At 36.6% G+C, this 21,518-nt stretch overlaps 1 long non-coding RNA gene and 1 pseudogene across 1 annotated transcript in view; one reads left to right on the top strand and one right to left on the bottom strand.

Annotated features, from left to right (window-relative positions):
• The window catches only part of LOC141373681 (uncharacterized), a 714,213-nt gene that overhangs the window by 139,550 nt on the left and 553,145 nt on the right, over positions 1-21,518 (bottom strand). The window lies entirely within an intron of this gene.
• Positions 7,598-10,113, top strand: LOC112835273 (coatomer subunit gamma-1 pseudogene; annotated as a pseudogene).

A 21,518-nucleotide genomic window follows, 5' to 3' on the forward strand; every position in this document is an offset into this window, starting at 1 on the left:
ATCTTGCCATTTGCAACAACATGGATGGAACTTGTGGATATTATACTAAAAGAAATAAGTCAGACTGAGAAAGACAAATATCATATGACTTCAATTATATGTGGAATCTGGAATAAAAAACAAATAAACAAACAGAACAAAATAAAACCAAGCGTATAGATGCAGAGAACAGATTGATGGTTGCCAGAGGGGAGGGTGGTTGAGGAGTGGGTGAATGAAGGAAAGGGGTCAAAAGGTGCAAACTTCCATGTCATAAAATAAATAAGTCATCGGGATATAATGTGACAATTGTCAATAGTATTGTATTGCATATTATGAAACATTTTTGGTGATGGGAGAAACGATTTATTGTGATGATCATTTTGCATATACAAATATCAAATCATTATGTTGTACAACTGAATTTAATATAATGTTACATGTCAATTATACCTTAATTAAAAAAATCAGTATATTTCAGTTACTATTTTAATATATTATAGTTCCATGACAAATTAATATAATGCCTCTTAGAGGAGCAACAAAGGAGAACCAGTTTGGTGGTTAATTTATGGGATATTTTTCAACTACAATGATATTCTTTGGAATGCAAGCTTTTTGTTGGTTTGATTTCTTGGTTGTTATGTTTTGTTCTTTTTTTTTAAAAAAATTAAGTATGCTTTTAGTTATTTCCAGGAACTCTGGGAAAGGAAAATATCTAGGTAAGCAATACTTCATTAAATAATTATGTGTAATATGTTGATCAACTTTACAAACTTATATCGGTGTGGTTAAATTAGATAGCTTTCTATTGAATCAAAACCATCTGAATTTTTTTAAAGATTTACTTATTTATCTTAGAGAGAGAGAGAAAACAAAAGTTGGTGGGAAGGGGCAGAGGAAGAGGGAATCTCAAGCAAACTCCCCGCTGAGCTTAGAGCCCAACCCGGGACTCGATCTTGCAACTCTGAGTTCACGCCCTGAGCCGAAATCAAGAGTCAAACACTCAACCAACTGAACCGCCCAGGTGCTCTGGATTTTTTTTTGCTTACAGCTGATTTTCATTTGTCTTGAAATTGATCATGAGATTGTATCAATAATGGATGAAGCTATCAAACTGTCTATGGCACATGATGTGATGAGCACTGGGAATCATTGAACACTACATCAAAAACTAATGATGTACTAATTGAATTTAAATTAAAAAAAGAGTAGCTTTTGCTCAGGAAAAAAAAATCCAAATTGAGATTGTATTATAGTCTCATATAATCCTTATAAATCTTACCAAAATGGTTTTTGTAAAATGTGACCGATATTTAGAGTCTGAGTTACAAAATAATATTTTATTATCCATTTTTCTAAATTTTTATTATACTATCATATATGAATGGGATAGCATTGGATGGTGAATTTAGGGTATTTGAAAGTTTAGGGCTTGTAACACGCTATTGGGAATTTTCCCAAATATAGTCTAGCTAAGTCAAGGAATGAAACAATTGTTTATATACTACATGAAGACCTAAGTTTTTTCTTAGTTTAATACTGTCTATAACATTATAAACTATTAACACACTAATATTATGATAATTATATTAATAATTAATATATTAATATACTAATATATAATAATATGTTAGTATTATAATCAGAGAGTAAAGTAAACAATGCTTAAATTGCATTACTTCTTGGTATACTGGACTTTTTTTTTTAATTTTACAAATGGCCAATGTTTTAAGATAATTATGATCTAGGAAAATAATCCAGGAATTTAATTTTCTAACCCACTAATTTTTAATTCAAGCTATTAATCCAAGTGCTTCCATAGATCTTCAATTAATTCTTCTGCATAGCCATTTGAAAATAGTATTTCTATCTCTCTATAGCTTGTGTATATATACATATACATGAGCACATTTTTATGATTTAACATATTTAAAGCCACTTTCATGTGAATGTTCTATTTTCCAACTGGACTATGATATTCTTAGTGTCTATTCCTCTTATAAAAACCAGTAGAGTTGTCTTTTAATTAAGTTTATATTTGCCACATCCTTATAAAATACAGGTTTAAAGAGAATCATAGTTCTAGAGATTTCTGCCCAGTATCTTGCCCAAAGATATGTTGCTCATAGTTGTCACCTGGGTTTCCAGATGAGAGAATCTGACTCTAGAGACCATTTTTACAGAGAGCACCTCTTGGGCATTAGACAGAACAGGCTTTACATTTTAGTTTTTCAAGTTACTAGCTCTGTGGCCTCAAGGTAGTTATATAACCTTCCTGAGCTTCAGTTTCTTTACCTGTAAAACTGGCCTAATAAAATCTAGCGCATAGGTATGTTATAGAAGTAAGATTTGAAAATGAGTGCACAGTGTCTAGTAGATCTTAAACATAAATAGACAGTTAAATTGTATTATTATTTTGATAAATTGTTTCTTGTTAGAGATGAGGAAACTTTCATCTTCAAAATTAGATGGGCTCCACCTAAAACATAGGAAGTTTTAAATATCGATTCAACACTTCACTCAAGTGAAGCAGAGGATTTAAGGCTATCAAACATATTCTGAATTTAGGTGGACATTTATGGATAAAAGGCAAACTGTGTTCTAGTTAATGATGAAAAGGCAACTGAATAATGCATGGATTGAAAAGTGCATTCTCAAATCATTTGAAAAAGTCTTAGATAAGCAACATTTCTTAACTAGATAATTGAGGTAATCTGTGGATTGCCATGTATAAACAGATAGCATATTTGTTTTGGTGAGTATAATCAGTGTGGACTCAAATGAATTACTGTCCAGACTTAAAATCTAGCCCGAAAATACTATATTAAATTTGAAATTTAGCATTTTTGTGATTGCTCGCCTTATTCAAAACTGTACTTACTTTTAGCAGGATATTTACAAGAGCACTGCTTTTTTTTTTTAATGGTTTTCTATTCCTAGGCAAATCACCCAGTTGGTCTCTGAAGATAAATTTTTAAATGCTTGGTGTCTACATCTTTCCGAGCTTTTCCAATCAGTTTGAAATGCAGTTGCGCCTTATAACTTTAGAGAATTAAATGGCAGTTTCTGTAGTCTTTAGAAATCAGGAATGAATTTGTCTCAGCCCTGATCTATTTACTTATGTTTTTAGAAATTCAATATATTCACAGATGGATATTGTATAGCCAGCATTTTGTGGTGTTCTAACATGCAATATATATATAACAAATTGCCAGCCAGGCTATTATATGTTTAAGAGTTTTAATTGCTGTGCACTTCAAACGTTTTTTACATTGTGCCATCTGGCACATGGAAACATTAATGAATTTTTAAACTTAATGGGATATGCTTTGCATTAGGAACGTCTGAAAATTAGTTGCTAAACACTGGTAAATGACAGATTTATCAACCCAAAGTCACAAAACCGCAATCCATTGCTTTGTGCCATTAAGGTAGCAACACATTTTTAAGTACTAGTAAAAGTTGTTCAAACAATCATCTGGATGGAAATAATTTATAAATATAGTAGCTCTCCTTACTATTTAAAGAAATTGCATCTGTAATATCATAACATCTTTTTCTTTGAATGTAGTCTTAGAAAAGTATTTTTGATACCAAGTAGAATAATTCACTAAATTTAAAACAAATTTTTAGACATGTTGGAAAACTCTGCTAATGTTTTCAGGAGCTCTTACTGAAAAGTTTCTGTCTCTGTAATTCAAAGACACTCTCTTTTTATTGGTCTTCCATTTCTATTGTAACTACATATTATGTACATTAAATCTGTCATTAATATAAAATGACTAGCTATAAGAACATCTAATTCAAAAGAGGACAATCCACTGTGCTCTTCTCCCCTAATAATCTTAGTTTCTATATGCTTTGGTATTCTTCCTCCTATAAATATACTAAAGAATAGATTCCCTGTAGTCCTGTCAAAAGGGAAAATGCAAACAATCTGTCAAGAATGCAAACAGTAAACAGAAATCCATAGTGTAAAAAACAGGAAACAGATGAAGTGATCTGTTGGATAAATTGGGGAAAATCTCTTTAAAAAAGAACATATATGTGGAAATTACAAAGAAAATGTTATCACAGTTGTTAGAATCATAAATGAACATTTATAAGGTATAAAAAAAACCATAATAAAGCCAACTTCAAACCACTAGTTCAGATTTTTTAAATCATTATAGCAAGTAGCATAAAATTAATCTTTACATTGTCTATGAAAATATTCCCTCTAGGAAATTACTAGAATGCCCATGATTATAGTAACATAACATAAAAAATGTTGTTAACTAGGCATGCTTATGATATATACTTCGTTTTAACTTACAACTGTGTTATGTAAATATATACATTGTAAGCATAGGTGTTCACTGCTGAAACTACTGCTTTGCTATAAAAACTTGTAGAATTTCAAATAACTCATACTTAGTTTAAATAATTCCAGTAGATAGTTGATGAGAATCAAGAAAAATCCCTATAAAAATAATTTGCAAATCATTTTCCCTTCAATTCTCACCTCTTCCTCCAAACAGCTTCCTTCCTGGAGTTAGAGATGGTGGAAGGTGGAGGTCACAGGGAATGGCTCCCTACAGAGGGTGTTATGAAGAGGAACTGCCACTGCAGATTTGCAGATGCCAACACTTGCCAAGTTGGCTATTTTTAGTACCACCTGCAAATGCAACATGTCTTCCAGTCAGGATAAATGGTCTTGTGGGAGTGAACAAAACTTGTCTCATCAGAGAGAATTTAGGAAAATACCAAGACACACAGCAAAGAATGAAAGACCTTTGGATATCTCTGGGGAAATGGAGATGTGAGGGGTCAGAGCCGATGGAGATGTGAAACAAAGGAGAAGATCAAACAGAAGTATTTCATATCCTGCCTCTCAGAAAGCCACACTTTATTTGAAGTGATGGTGCTCTACCAATCTCTAGTCAACCACTTACTGCCTACTCTCAACTTCTGGTGGGCTCTGCTTTGTGTGCTCTCTGCTTTTCATAACCTCAGCTATTTCATGTTGATTAGAAGACTGCCAATAGCAGAGAAATTGTATGGGTTATGTCCTTTCCTTTTGTGCACAGTGCGCTTACTATTTAGTCAGTATAAACTAGTTACATACTTAATTGTTTGCTAATTGCATCATGCGCTGCTAGCCTGATTTCCTCAATGAGATCCTAAACCCCGTAAGAGAAGGCATTCTTATTTTTCATTGTTTACAACACTTAGCTCAAAGTACATTCTTCCCAATAAATATTGGGATATTCATATATTGATAACACTCCCACTGACAACTCATGTTTTTCTAGTTTTGTATGTGTGTCTATGTGGGGAGGAATTTCTATAAACTTTTGTAGTTACAGGCTTGGCTGCTTTATGACGGGAAAAGTTTACCTTACCTCAAACTGAAAGGTGACATCAATCTATAAAAGTACATAAAGATAATAAACTATGATAAATTTTTAATTAAATTAATAGAAAGATCAATTTTTTTTTCAAAGTAAAACCAACATTTGTGTGAAAGATGGAATTTCAAAAATAGAATTAGGGCATAGGAATTTTTTAAATTATTATTTTATTTTAGTTAGATTCTCTGTCCATTTAGTAGCTGTATAAACTTCGGGCAAGTTACTTAACCATGCTCCACCCCAGTAAAGTTGTGAAAATAATTGTTTGTACCTCAAAGGATTGTTTAAAAAATTAAATGAGTTTATGTTTTATAATAATGAGTTCAGCTATACTTTGTTCCTGGATCCCTAGGAATCAGGGATTTCTTGGAATTTCCCTAGTGATAAGAATGTCTTTGTTATTCATAATGGGCCCCTTGGGTCACATCCGAGTTCATACTAAGAAGATAACACATGGTGGGCCTCTGGACAGTTTCAGAATAGGGTTAGAGTGTTGGGGCTTTGAGCCCTGTGGTACCAACCTGACCTTGTGACCTCTGGGGAGAGAGGCTATTGATTGAGCTCAATCACATGGCCATTGATTCAATCAATCATACTTATGTAATGAAACCCCAATAAAAACTCTAGACACCTGCGTAAGAGTGAGCTTTCTTGATCGGTAATCATATATTGATATGCCAGGAGGGGGATGTTTCCTGGGGACTCAGAACCTTCTCATTTAAGACCCTCCCAGACCTTGCTCTATGCATCTCTTCTTTTGGCTGGTCCTGATTTGCATCCTTTACAATAAAAACATAACTACAAGCATAGAGCATTCCTAAGTTCCAAGAGGAGTTTTTTTTTTTTTAAGATTTTATTTATTTACTTTAGAGATAGAGAAAGAGAGTGAGTGGTGGGAGGAGGAGAAGAGGGAGAGGGAGAAGCAGAATCCACACTGAGTGCAGAATTCAAGGTGGGGCTCAATCCCAGGACCCTGAGATCATGACCTGAGCTGAAAACAAGGTCAGACACTTAACTGACTGAGCCACCCAGGTGCCCTTCTATGAGGAATTCTTAACAAAGCTGTAACTCTTGGTTTAGCCCTGCCATTTTCATCTATGGAGTCTTGACCAACTGGAAAGTGAGGAGGGAAAGTACCCATAAGGACAGTCCTCCTGGCTGTTGCATGTGCATGGCTTGGTTTATACCTTGCTGTAGTGTTTCCCATTGATGCCGAGGGTTTTTCTCTCCATCCTATTTGTACTGTATTGATTTTGTAGGCCACAAACCTGTGGCCTTGACCGCTAAGATGCTTACAGTGCTTTGTGATGTAGGCTTTTCACTTTTGCTCTGTCATAGCCCATGCTCTCCATTGTGCAGGCATGGAAGAGACGGGGCCGGAGGGTAATCTGAGCTGGATGCACCCTTACTCTTCCACTCTAAATATTGTTTCTGTGATAATCTTGCAGATTTAACCCCTAAGGATTGCCTTGCTAAATCTCCAAATGTGATCAGACAAGTCTGAATTTGCAATATTGCTTTGAAGTTCTGACATAATAAAGATTAAAATATACACCTTTCTGAACTGCCTTCTGCATTATTGAATTATCACTTCCCTACATGCCAATTTAAAGGTTATTTTGAGCTATTATGTGGTGATACTGCCTGCTGGTGGGAACACTGGAATTCGTGTGGCATGGGAGGAAATTCAGTTAGTTTTTGCTAAGTTGTGTGGATACCCTGTAGTAGGAAATGTGCAGAGCTCAGTCCCTTTACATTTCTACAACTGCATATTTCAAAATTCCCCATTGCCCAAAGCTGCCACAGCTGTCATTCATATATATGCACATTTTTAAGGAAGTTTCTAACTGATTAAATCAAATGAACAATCTTATTAAAACACCATAGAGGCTATATACCTTGGGGATTCTCAGGGTGGCACCTAAAACCATCTATACTTGGAGGCTTAGTCTATATTCACACCTGATAAAATTAGCTTTTCCATCTTGACTACACCCACATTTATCTAGGTAGGAGACTGGTTCAGGTCAAAGGTCTGAGTGGGGGTTACCATAATACTTATATTTCATTTTTTTTTATTGAAAGTTTATACTGACAGAATGTTAAGGTGCAGGGTGATATGGCCACAGGGAAGTGGCCTGTGTGGAACCACAGCCAGACCACTGATGCTCACTGCACCTGTCTAGCATAGGGCTACTACCTCGCACCTGGCTGATACCACCATGCTGAAGCAATTCAACAAGAGAGATAAGGAATCAGGTGGAGGCTCCAACCTATTCCAGCATCTTGAAAAGGGTGGAGTACTCCAGGAGGCCCATGTATTTATTGAAACTCCCATCAACCCTCGAAAATGTGCCCACATCTTCAACAAGATCCTTTACATCATAAACCAGGGGGAATACCTAGGGACCACTGAAGTGCCCAAGGCCTTCTTTGCCATGACCAAGCTCTTTCAGTCTAATGATCCCACACTCTGTTGTATGTACTACTTGATCATCAAGGAGATATCGTGCATTGATGAGGATGTCATTATCATCACCAGCAGCCTGACAAAGGACATGACCAGGAAAGAAGACAACCACCAGGGCCAGACTCTGCATGCCCTCTGCCAGATCACTGATAGCACCATGCTGCAGGCTATTGAGTGCTACATGAAACAGGCCATCACAGACAAGGAGCCCAGTGTCTCCATCTCTTCCCTGGTACCTTCCCTGCACCTGCTGAAGTGCAGCTTTGATGTGGTCAAGCTTTGGGTAAATGAGGCCTAGCAGGTGGCATCCAGTGATAACCTCATGGCCCAGTACCATGCGCTGGGGTTCCTCTACCATGTGCATAAGAATGACCACCTGGCTGCCAATAAGCTGATTAGCAAGTTCAGCAAGCACGGTCTCAAGTCTCCCTTTGCCTACTGCCTGATGATCCAGGAGGCCAGCAAGCGGCTGGAGGAGGAGGATGGCAGCCATGACAACCCACTCTTTGACTTCACTGAGAACTGCTTGTCCAGCAAGCACAAGATGGTGGTGTACGAAACTGCCTCATCCCTTGTCAATCTGCCAGGCTGCAGTGCCAAAGAGCTGGCCCCAGTTGTGTCAATGCTCCAGCTTTTCTGCAGTTCACCAAAGGTCACTGCTATGCTCACCCTCAATAAAGTGGTCATGGGGCATCTGTCAGCAGTGATGGCCTGCAATCTGGACCTGGAGAACCTGGTTGCGTATTTGAATTGCAGCATCACCACAATGGCCATCGTCACACTCCTAACGACTGAGTGCAGAACAGCTTCATGAAGCAGATCTCATCCTTCATGTCGGAGATCTTGGATGAGTTCTAGGTGGTGGTGGTCCAGGCCATCAGTGCCATGTGTCAGAAATATCCTCAAAACACGTTGTGGTCATGAACTTCCTATTCACCATGCTGTGGGAAGAGGGTGGCTTTGAGTACAAGTTGGCCATCATGGACAGCATCATCAGCATCATTGAGGAGAACCCGGAGAGCAAGGAGATCGGGCTTTGGTACCTGTGTGAGTTCACTGAGAACTGCAAATTCACCATGCTGGCCACCCATGTTCTGCATTTCCTGGGCCAGGAGGGGCCCAAGACCAACAACCCCTCCACATACATCTGTTTCATGTATGACCATTTGGTCTTGGAGCATGAGGAGGTCCAAGCAGGTACTGTGAGTGCTCTGGCCAAATCTGGAGCCCAGAAAGAAGAGATATTACTCAGTATCTTGGTGTTGCTGAAGAGGTGTGTGATGAACAATGACAGTGAAGTAAGGGACCAAGCCACCTACTGTCTCAATATCCTGGGGCAGAAGCAGAAGTTTCTCAATTCAGGCTATATCCTAAATGGTCTGTTTCCATCACGGGTCTGGAGAGAGTTCTGCAGTGGTACACTCTAGAGCCATCAGAGGCTGCCAAGCAGCCTGAGAAAGTGGCAGCCACCTGGCAAGAGATCTTCCAGGAGAAACTGGAGAAAGTACCAGAGTCCCATGGGTGGGGTCCCCTCTTCAAGGCCTCACTTGAACCTGTGACCCTCACTGAGTCAGAGACAGAGTATGTCATCACTGCACCAAACACACCTTCCCTGACCATATGATGTTCCAGCTTGAGTGCACAAACACACTCAATGACCAGACTTTGGAGAATGTCAGAGTACAGATGGAGCCCACTGAAGCCTATGAAGTGCTGTTACGTGTCTGCCCAAAGCTTACCTTACAACCAGCCTAGAACTTGTTACACACTGGTGACACTGCCCAAGAGAGACCCCATAGCTGTGGTCTGCACATTCAGCTCCATAATGAAGTTCACTGTCAAGGACTATGACCCCACCACAGGGGAGACTGATAATGAAGCCTACGAAAATGAATACGTGCTGGAAAATCTGAAATCATCATTGCTGATCACATCCAAAAGGTCATGAAGTTGAACTTTGAAACAGCCTGGGATGAGGTAGGAGATGAGTTTGAAAAGGAGGAAACATTCACCTTGTCTACTGTCAAGACACTTGAAGACACTGTGGGAAATATGGTGAAATGTCTGGGAATGTCCCCATGTGAGAGATCAGACAAAGTGCTGTATAACAAGAATACCCACACATTGCTCCTGGCTGGTGTGTTCCAGGGTGGTCATGTCATCCTGGTGCGCTCCCAACTGCTGCTTTTGGACACAGTAAGAATGCAGATGACAGCCAGAAGTTTGGAGGAGAAGCCAGTAGATGTCATCTTGGCGTCTGTGGGCTAAGAGGCCAGATGTCATGGGCCCTACTTCTACTCTTATCTTCCAACACTATGCGGAAGTCACGCCTTCCTCCTGAACCCAGTGGAAACTTCTTCCCAAGCCTCAGTATTCAAAAACAATTAAGAATCACTGAAAAAAAAAATTGTTTAACCCATAGCCCAGGACTGCTAAGGAGTAACTTTTTTTTTTTCTTTTTTTCAATAGGGGATGATTTTAGCTTGTCCTAGAACTTGCTGCCCTGCCGGTCAGGGAAAAGACATTCAAATGAATAAAATGCTCGCACTTCCTCTTGAATTTATCACCAAGGAAACCATCTTATCCTTATAAATAAGTCAGCACATATTTTTTAAAAAATAAATAAATAAATAAAAGAATGTTAAGAAGTTGTAGGAATGGACATTTGGGATTTTACAAAAGGGTCAACTTGTCAGAATTTGTGTTAATGGAGCTTAAACAAGGCCTCCTAAGAGATGAATGTTAGTGATAATTCTGGAACTTTGTGGCTTAACATACTTTTCTTTAACATCTTCCCCAGGATTCTGAGATGTCCCACAGAGAACTCAAGTGGTTAGGCACTGGAGGCATTTGAGCTTGTCTCTCAGGTCAGGAATCTTACAACTGACACATTTACCTTGTGGATGATTGTATTGGAATAATGTGCAAAGCAAGGTTCTGCCTTGCAGTGCTGTGTGGTCTGTGGTCCCTAGGGAAAAACAGAGCAAAAACAAAATAATGGGGAAAAACCTTTATTTTTGAGAAAACAGGTGCAGCCAAATGCATAAGTTCAATTATTTTGGTGGAATCCAACCACCACCTTGGGGCTGATGCAGAAAGGAAAGTTCCTACAGGAAATATCAAGGTCAAATCTCCTACCTCCTGTCCTTGGGGACAGCTGGCAAGCCTCTATGGCTTTTGCCTCAAAGCCCCCAATCACCTGAGAAAATGCTTATCCTTATGATTTTAAGGTCCCAAAATAGGAAATGCCTTCATGAAAATAATTAGAAATTTTAATACATAATTATAACTCTGGTTATAACATATGACACTGTGTTTTTTATTTTGACTTTTGAACTTCCCAATAAAACACATTTTATATACAATGTGGATATTTCCTGTAAAAATCTTCTTTTTTATGGAAGGCTGTCACTATAAAGTGAATGTAGGAGTCACTAATGTGCATTCTATGTTATAAATCTGAATTTCAATACTGAAGCCAGCCTGCATCAGCCATGAGTACTCATGTACATCCAGACAATGGAATAGTATTCAGAACTAAAAAGAAATGAGCTATCAAGCCATGAAAAGATGTGGAGGAACATTTAATGCATATTACTAATTGAAAAAAAGCCAATCTGAAAAGGCTACATACTGAGTGATTCCAACCATATGACACTTTGGACTGTAGGAGATTCCGAAAAAAAGCAAAATCATGGAAGTTGGGGTGGGGAGAGAGGAGTCAAGTATGGAGCAGAGTATGGAGAAATTTTAGGGCAATGAAACTGTTCTGTGAAATATTATAATGGTGATTCCTTGTCAAAACCCGTAGAACGGACAACACCAAGAGTGAATCCTAATATAAATTATAAACTTTGGGTGATAATGTTGTGTCAATATAGTTCAGTGGGATGTTGATAGTCTTGGAGGCTGTGCACATGGGGAGTCAGTGTGTATATAGGAACTCCTTGTACCTTTTGTTCAATTTTGCTTTGACCTAAAACTGCCCTAAATCATCAAGTCTGCTTTAAAAAATGTTAAAATGCAATTTTCTGATTATATAAATGAAATACTAAAAGTCTAAAATATCACGAGCTTAATTCTTATTCCATTTTTTCTATGCATATATTGAAATCATTGATATCATACTATATCTATATAGAATTTATAAAATTTCATATATAATTTGGAAGTCTGTTTATTCTTTCCTTTGTCTAAGCAAGCCTATTTATTAAAAACTCTTTGTATTTTTTCTAATTACTTAAATAAATATTACTATACTAATAACCCTCTTATCATTGGATATTTGGGATATTTTCAGTTGCTGATTATTATTATAATGTTCTATAAGCATTTTCTATAAGTCTAATTGTTTCATTAAGATGCATTACTATATGTGGAATGACAAATATTTTAAGGCTTTTCTTGAATACTGTGCAATACTTTCCAAAAAAGATTAAATCAAATGTTACTCTCACTAGGAGCACGTGAGAATGCGCCCACATTCCATCTTCTGCATTGAATCTTTTAATTTCTGATAGGTAATAATTACCCAATCAACCTTGCCATATTTTTTAAAAGTATTCCCCTGTCTCCTCTTCTTTATCCAGAAGAATAACAATTTGATTAAATACAGAGGGTTGAAAGTATTGCATAAGTGTTTTTTTTCATTGTGATCTACAGTCTCATTTCATTAGTAAGATTTGACATACACCCTAGTGACATAATCAACCAGATGTGTATAATTGTTTTCAGAACACAGTGTGTGGATAAATGGTCAGTCTTTTTTACTTTTTAAGTTTTATGTGAATGGGTCCAGTTTGAATAGTTCAGCATCTCCCTTTTAAGTTCGAGTTTCCTAGATCATGTCCTGGGTAAGTTGGTAATAACTTCCTATGGTAAAGTGGACTGACGGGATCCTTAGTGACTAATTACTATTAGTATGAACATATGTGCTCCCAAAGACTTTCAACAACTTCTAGTGATGAGAATAACTATTGCATATTTATAATAAGCTACTAGAACCATCAATCATGTGATCTTTGAAATCTTGACAAAGTCTCAATTCTCCTGGAAAGTTTGTCAAAGGGCATCCTGAGGAAATGCTATAGGTTCATGAATATTTATAAATACTGTCGTAAATTTGGCAAAATCCTCAGGCTTTTTGCCTTAACCTTTTAAATGTGATGGACTGTATGAACTAAATTATGTTATGAATGACTAGGAAAACTGATCAGGTGATATGAGTCCTGTGACATTTCCTCAAGTCCAATATATTATATTACATATATATTACTCTTTTGACATAGTCCTTGCGTTGCCAAAATATGCACTTTACATTCTCTAATTTGAAAGAGCCACGTTACCCTCCACGTAACACTCCAAAACCATGTTAGGGATTAGTTTGCCTATAATCTTCAGTTATTTTGAAAGATATCTACCTGACATGATACATGCTGATGTATATAGTAAGCATTTGTATTAGAAGTTACTACTTTAATTTGTGGTTCATTGAATATATTCCATGTGTCAAACATTGGCTTTCTCACAGCCTCTGTTCTAGGTGCCATGATAACTGCTCTATCTAAGCCTGACCCTGGCTCTACCCTCATGAAGGTTCTAATTATGGGAACAAAGAATTTGATGACCTGTGATGACCCCTACATAAAAGGAAGTACAGAGTGGGAGGACAAATCACATACAAGAGAAACTAAGTCTCATTTGGAAGAATTTGGAAAAAGTAGCATTGAACCTGAGATTGGGAGGGACCGTAAGAATTAGCTAAAAGATTTATAGAGGAAACACCATAGTGAAAACCATAAAGTAAGAAAGCATGATCTATTACAAGGATTGGAAAAAAAGACCACTATAGCTGGAGCAGAGACAGTGAATATTACACCTAGACATGGAGACTAATGCTGTGCTATAGAGGGACACATAAGCCTCGTCAAACATTTCTAACTTTACCTCAAAAGTTGTAATTGAAGAGTTTTAAGCAGAAGAGTGATGTAAAAATATTTGTATTTTTAAAATATCACATTGGGTGCAGTGAAGAAAAAGAACTAGAGCAAATCCAGGATAAAGGTACAGAGAGATCTGATAGAGGCAGCAATGGTGGGCAAGGCAGGTTACCAAAGAGCCGGGATTGATCTAGTGTACAAACAGTGGCAAATTCAAAAACAAACTCTTTTGAGAGATATTTGGGAGAGAGCACTAATAGAACTTAGTAACTAATGGTATTTTTTTTATTATTATGTTATGTTAATCACCATACATTACCTCATTAGTTTTTGATGTAGTGTTCCATGATTCCTTGTTTGCATATAACACCCAGTGCTCCATAGCGTATAACACCCAGTGCTCCATACCCTTCCCAATGTCTGTCACCCAGCCACCCCATCGCTCCCACCCCCCACCACAGCAGCAACCCTCAGTTTGTTTCCTGAGATTAAGAATTCCTCATATCAGTGAGGTCATATGATACATGTCTTTCTCTGATTGACTTATTTCGCTCAGCATAATACCCTCCAGTTCTATCCACATTGTTGCAAATGGCAAGATTTCATTCCTTTTGATGGCTGCATAATATATGGAAAGCAGCTTGGAGTGGGTTGAAGAAAAAGTAGGAAGTAAATAAATGAAGACTATCAGGATAGACAAGAATAAAATACAAAAAAAAACCACACAAAAAAACAAAAAAAATAAAATACACACTTTTTTTTTCAATTAAAAATGAAAACTGAGCTTTATTTTCCTTCCAGAGTCAAGTTAGAGTTGAAGCATATGGAACAGAATGTAACATTTTATCAAAACATTCCTCTTTGAATGTCTTCCTTTCATTTTCTTTTTCTTTCTTTCTCTTTCTTTCTTTCTTTCTTTCTTTCTTCCTTCTTTCTTTCTTTTTCTTTCTTTCTTTCTTTCTTTTTCTTTCTTTCTTACTTCTTTCTTTCTTTTCTTTCTTTCTTTCTTTAACTTTTTATTTAAAATTTTAATTAGTTAACATATAGTGCAGTATTAGTTTCAGGAGTAGAATTTAGCGATTCATCACTTACTTATAACACCCAGTGCTCATCACAGCAAGTACCCTTCTCAATACACATCACCCATCTAACCCCCCCCCCGCCACCTATCTCCCCTCCAGCAAGTTAAGGGTCTTATGGTTTGCCTGCCTCTCTCTCTTTTTTTTTCCTTTCCCCTATGTTCATCTGTCTTATTTCTTACATTCCACATATGAGTGAAATCATATGGTATTTGTCTTTCTCTGACTGAACTTATTTTGCTTACATAATACATTCTAGCTCCATTCATGTCATTGCAAATGGCAAGATTAAATTCTTTTTGATAGCTGAGCAATATTACATTGTGTATATATAAGACTTCTTTTTTTAAATTATATTTTATTATGTTATGTTGGTCAACATACATTACATCATTAGTTTTTGATGTAGTGTTCCACGATTCATTGTTTGTGTATAACACCCAATGGTCCATTCAATACGTGCCCTCCTTAATGCCCATCACTGGTCTAACCCATCCCCCCACCCCCTCCGCTCTAAAACCCTCAATTTGTTTCTCAGAGTCCATAGTCTCTCATGGTCAAAATAACATACTCACTTTGTTATTTTATTCCCCTTTCTCTGCATCCTCGCCAACATCTGTCATTTCTTGACTTGTTAATTTTAGCCATTCTTACTGGTGTGAGGTGGTATCTCATTGAGGTTTTGATTTGTATTTCCCTGATGCCGAGTGATGTTGAGCACTTTTTCATGTGTTTGTTGGCCATTTGGATATAATACTTCTTCTTTATCCATTCATCATTCGGTGGACATTTGGGCTCTTTCGATAATTTGGCAATTATTGATAATGCCATTTGGTCTCTTTCCACAATTTGGCAATTGTGAATGATGCTGTTATAAACATTGGGTTGCATGTGCCCCTTCGAATCAGCATTTTTGTATCCTTTGGATTAAATACCTAGTTGTGCAATTGCTGGGTCATAAGGTAGTTCCATTTTTAACTTTTTGAGGAACTTCCATACTGTTTTCCATAGTGGCTGCAGCAGTTTGCCTTCCCACCAACACTATAAGAGGGTTCCCCATTCTCTGCATCCTTGCCAACATCTGTGGTTTCCTGTGTTGTTAATTTTAGCCATTCTGACAGCTCTGAGGTAGTATCTCATTGTAGTTTTGATTTGTATTTCCCTGAAGATGAGTGATGTTGAGCATCTTTTCATGTGTCTGTTAGCCATTTGAGATACATGGTGTCTCTCTCTCTCTCTCTTTTTTCTTTCTAGGATGCAGGGCTCAAACTCACAACCCTGAGATCAAGACTTGATATCAAGAGTCTGACGCTTAACTGACTGAACCACTCAGGCGTTCTGAGATGCAAAGTATCTTAATCTGATTTCTTTATTAGGTTACTATGTATATGTTCATTTCAGAGACCCCATTGAAGAAATTCATTTCTATTGCACACCATTTTTTATAACATAACCATCCTTTAAGAAATTTTACAATTACATTGTTGACTTTATTTATGAAATATAATGACCTGTAATGTTGTTATTGTACTGAGAAGTGTTCTTTTAATAATTTTACATGTTCATAAAGTGTTTTAGTTATTTCTGTGTGAACCTGAAGGCTATGAGAAATCTTATTATCACAAGTATTTGGGCCACAGCTAATCAGAAGCCTATCATGATTCTGTTCAGGTCATTTATTTTGTTTCCTTATAGATGAATTGAAAACTTCTTAGAACATCATATTTGGAAGCTAGTTTACTGACATAACTTTCATCCATATGTCCTCACTCAGCCATTTCATGCCATGGTTCTGCTCAAAATCTCAGATGGAAATAGCATTTCACTGTTTATTATTAGTATTTCAGGATGGATTTTTATGACCTGATTTTGACTGAAATTAAACTGGGGCTTATCCATTTTTATTGGGACAGAATGCTATAATTAGAAGCTATAAATACCCAATAAGTGAAAAGGCAATAAAATGGTAATAGGCACTATCACTTATGAGACTGAAAATCTCTGTATGGATATAATATAAATCAGAGAATTGTACAATTATATGGATCCACAAGGAAAGAGTGCCCTTCTCTGCACATGGTCATCATAATTCTGGCTCATGTTCTTCTAATAGAAGCCCAATAAGATTTTATTCTCTTGGACATTTCATTCCATTTAAAGGATAATAGTCAGTTTTATGTGTTCATGAGGGTTATATTTTTGATAGTGAAAAGGTGTAAACAAGACTGGAAAGGGAACTCTAAGGCATCCTGATGATAGAAGAAGGGTCCATTTTGATGCCAAGCTCAACAATTGTGCTAGGCAGTCCCAGTGCTCTGGGAGAATATATAACTGCAGTTTGCAATGATGGCTCCGATTAAAGGAAAAATAAAAGTGAAAATGAGTTCCTTTTTTCCAATACATAGTTCCTTTTGGCAGCAAAGCCAATGGGAAGAATTGACAATGAAACACAGATACCAAATCATGTGATTTACTACACACACTGATCGGACCAGCAGTCTCCAGAAGCTCATTCAACTGCTCTCTTAGTATACAACTCAAATTCTTCCCCAGCATGAATTCATTCTTTGTCAATAGCACAACCTAAAGCAAGTTCCTTTCCAGTTCTTGCCCCAAGGTTGAGCTCACAAGCTCCTATTATTGTTTATTTCATTTACATGAGATTTTCATCATGATAATGCTATTAGCTTTAAGGTTCTATTGCCAGGACCATAGGGAGTCGTGTTTACCCAATTTCAGTCTTTTTTTGGGGTAGTAGGGGCAGAGGGAGGAGAGAGAATCTTAAGCAGGCTCCATGCCCAGCACAGAGCCCAGTGTGGTGCTCGATCTCACAACCCGGAAATCACAACCTGAGCAGAAACCAAGAGTCTGATTCTTAACCAACTGAGCCACTCTGGCGCCCCTCACCCAATTTTAGTCTTGTTAGAGACCTTGAACTTATCCATCAGATGCCCTTTGTTTCTTCTACTTATCTCTTGATGATCAATAAAAGTCCAGTTTATTTCACAGTTTGGCCTGATTTTTATCCTTGCTTTTCTGTCTCCTTAACATCTTGTTGACCTGTGTAATTTTTCTTGAATTTACTACCTTAATTCAAAAAGATAAAAAGCTCCCATCTATTCATATGGTTATCATAACTCCATTCTCTTCAGGGCTCCTGTTCCTATAAAAGATTCGCAGTGAGCTTTGGTTCTCTGAATTAAGTTTACTACATAATTTTATTTATTTTTAAACGTAAATGTTTCATTTCACTTTCACTATGTAATAGAATTTCCCTTTAATCAAGCCTACCACCCAACATTGGTCATGTCTCTTTCCAAATATTTGTATCTCCCTAAAACTACCACATTTATAATTTCATCATTTAATATTTCAACTTCTTTTTCTTCTTTTATTTATTCCTTTATAATAAATTACACTAACAAAAGACGATTCCTCAATTATTGGAACCAGTCTTAACACCACCCCAGATCTGCCTAGTCACTTCTACCTTTTGAGGCCCACACACATTTTTTTTGCTTCAGGACTTGAAGAGACCTGTGTTTTCCATAATCATAAAGCCATAAGTGCCGTCTCCCTTGCTTAAATTCTTAGCACACAGACTGTTTCAGATTTCCCAGATGTGCAGCCTGGGAAGTAGAAAGTTTTCCATCATGCCTCCAGGCATGGTTCCCAACAATTCCAGCAGTGTCTAATTGTACTGGTATTTTTGAGGTTCAAACACCTAGTGTTTCCTTTCTTTCCTTCTTTATTTCACTCCCTTGGGACTGCACCTCGCAGCAATTGTCAGTAAACTGAGTCAGGCTCTATTGCAAGGACTTCATCATCACTTTTATTGTAACTCTCCTTATCATTCTGCTGTTACATAAACTTTCACAGTTTCTAAAGGTTGGTATCCTCTTAACTGGGCTGTAGTACTGCATCTAAGGAGTGATAGCATTTTATTACCTTAGAGAATTTAGACCAATTTCATTTTAATCTAAGTAATTTTAGTCCAAATACTGGCATGATTACCAAACTCTGTAATTTCCACACATTGCTACTCAATTTTTCTTTGCTTTTGCAATAAACACCAAAATATCACATGATTTCCCCTTATGACATAACCATAATATTTCTTCCACTGTGTGTCACTCTAACTTACCTTGTAAACTAAAAGTGTTCCATGGTGCATTTTGCGTGGTCCAAGAAGAGTTTCTCAGGACTTCCTCTTTACTTCCTAATATACATTTTAGAATTTTTTTTCCTCCAAATGAATTTAAAGCATAATTACACAACCATGATAATAGCACAGTCGGATCACACCTTATATAACCTTGTTTTCAAGTACAGTCCATTTTTCCAAAATTGTGGCCCACATATCCTGGTGAAATCCCCAGTGACAGCCAAAAGCACTGTCTCACATTGACACAAGTGGGATTTCCAAAGTTTGGTAGGCTGAGTAACCAAAGTAGAAGAGGCCAAAGTAATTCGATACTTAAAAAAACCAGAAATGCCAAAAAGGCTAATCATTCCTTTTTAACATTTTACACAAATCTTTTTACTTATTTTATCTCCTTTAAGAAAACATGAGCCCACGTCTATATTTTCAACCAGTTACATTTTTGAAATTTCAGTTTAGTACTCACATAATTTTTATTGATCAAGAAATTTACGTATGCATGTCAATTACTTTTTATTATAATTTGTGATATAGTACTCCTATTGGCATCATTATATTCTCATGAATTTTTCAAAAGACTCCACTTATTCTTATCAACTATTATTGTTTCCCTTTTCGATGCACAAATCATCCATGTTTGTCCACTAGTAGAGCTGTCTTCAGGTTGGACTATTTGTCTTCTGTAGCAATATCAAGTAATATTTAAGAACATTCTTGTTTTCTTCAAACAACACATCTCAGGTTCAATATATTAATTATTATTGTTATTATTATTATTTTGCTGGCTCTAGAATGCAGAATCAGCTCATCTCTGGATACCAAGGATGTACACTGAGAAGTAGAAGCAAGAATGAGGATATGATGGAAGGTTCAGCCTTTTTGATGATAAAATAGGAGCTTTTCTTCTCTCTTTTTTAAAAATATGACAGAACTATGTTGGTAATTAAATTTATGCCTTCTTTTCTAAATTTCATATTTTACTTTACTTGAATTTGAGTTTTGAGTTGTCCATTTTATTTTTTGTTTAGGCCTTTTTGGCCTAGCAATCTTAAAGTGAGTACAAATTATGCAGTTCCAGGAGGGACCCTTTTCATTACTAGGGTGCCAATCACCTGAAAAGTAAAATAACCCCCCAAACACTAGAGAACTGTATCAAAAACACAGTCCCAATACATTAATAAGACACAGTGATTAAAAATAAAGAAAAATGCTATTTTTCAAAGTTTGGCTTAAAATATTTTTCTAGCCTTTTTTGTTTGGACTCCACTAATGGAATTTCTTTACCATTTGTAGATAGCAGCTTTAGTAGTGCCACTTAGATTTTTACTGCATGTGCTTTTAAGTCATTGATTACAGTTTCACAGAGGCCCCTATATATTCGTGCTATCATGGTATTGCTCTACTTTAATTCCCTAAACTAGTCAAATGATTCAATAACACCCACCAGAATTAATATCCAGCATTATCAAAGTCAGATATGGAAGCACAAATGTAAAAGTTGCAACTCAGAAAAGTAGTACATATTAACTTCTGTAAATTCCTGTAACCTCCCTAATTTTAGCCAGTATTTTGTAATACAAGAGCTTTCTTAAGGTAGATGGATAATAGGATGACAGTTAGATGATAGATGACAGATAGATGATAGATGATAGATAGATATAAGATAGATAGATAGATAGATAGATAGATAGATAGATAGATAGATAATGACAAACTAACAGCTTCAGATTTACCCTGTCTGCAATGTATCTTCCCTATTTCTTGCAGCTCAGATTAGAGGCAGAGTCACAGTTCACAGGGGGGAAGGTTTTCTTTCTTTTGTTCCTGGTAACAAGGGTACGGTAAAGTCACTTTGTGTTTTTTCTTGATGATCCACTTTCTCTCTTCAAGTCTACCTCTTCCATGGAACAATCACAATAGGGAATATATAGGGCTATATCTTTTTAGTGTATCAACATCTGAGCTTAAAAGGTAATTCAGATTCTAATTGGATATCAACCAAAAGCAACGTAATGCAAATAAAATTATTCTATTTTCCCCAGTCTTTATTTTTAAACTTATTGTAAGAAACTGGATATAATATTAAACATTTTATTAAATTTAAATTCTTTAAGTTTACCTGAATGCAAATATCAGGTTACAGTTCCATACTCATAATGAACAGTCTATACAAATGTTGACATCTTTTCCAGTTCCTTTGATACACATCCAAATTTTATGGATGAGATTTTGGAGCCTCTTGTTGAAAATTTATCTGCAATGGCAAAAGAAGTGACTGCACTCATCCACGATGCTTGCCACTAAAATTACACCTCATGAAGACATAGACAATGTTTACCCCTGTAAAACTGAAGGAACATCTGCAAAGATAGATGGGATGAAGGTCAAGAGCACCATAGAGCACCTGGTAGAAAGAGTATTTTTAATCATTCATCTCTTGGAAAAGAAACAATGCTAAATCCCTCTCTTGATTGAACTAACTCATTACAGGCA

This window comes from Callorhinus ursinus, unplaced genomic scaffold (assembly GCF_003265705.2).
Source record: "Callorhinus ursinus isolate GAN/ISIS: 27379988/994484 unplaced genomic scaffold, GSC_fseal_2.0 scaffold11, whole genome shotgun sequence".
Classification (NCBI taxonomy): domain Eukaryota; kingdom Metazoa; phylum Chordata; class Mammalia; order Carnivora; family Otariidae; genus Callorhinus; species Callorhinus ursinus.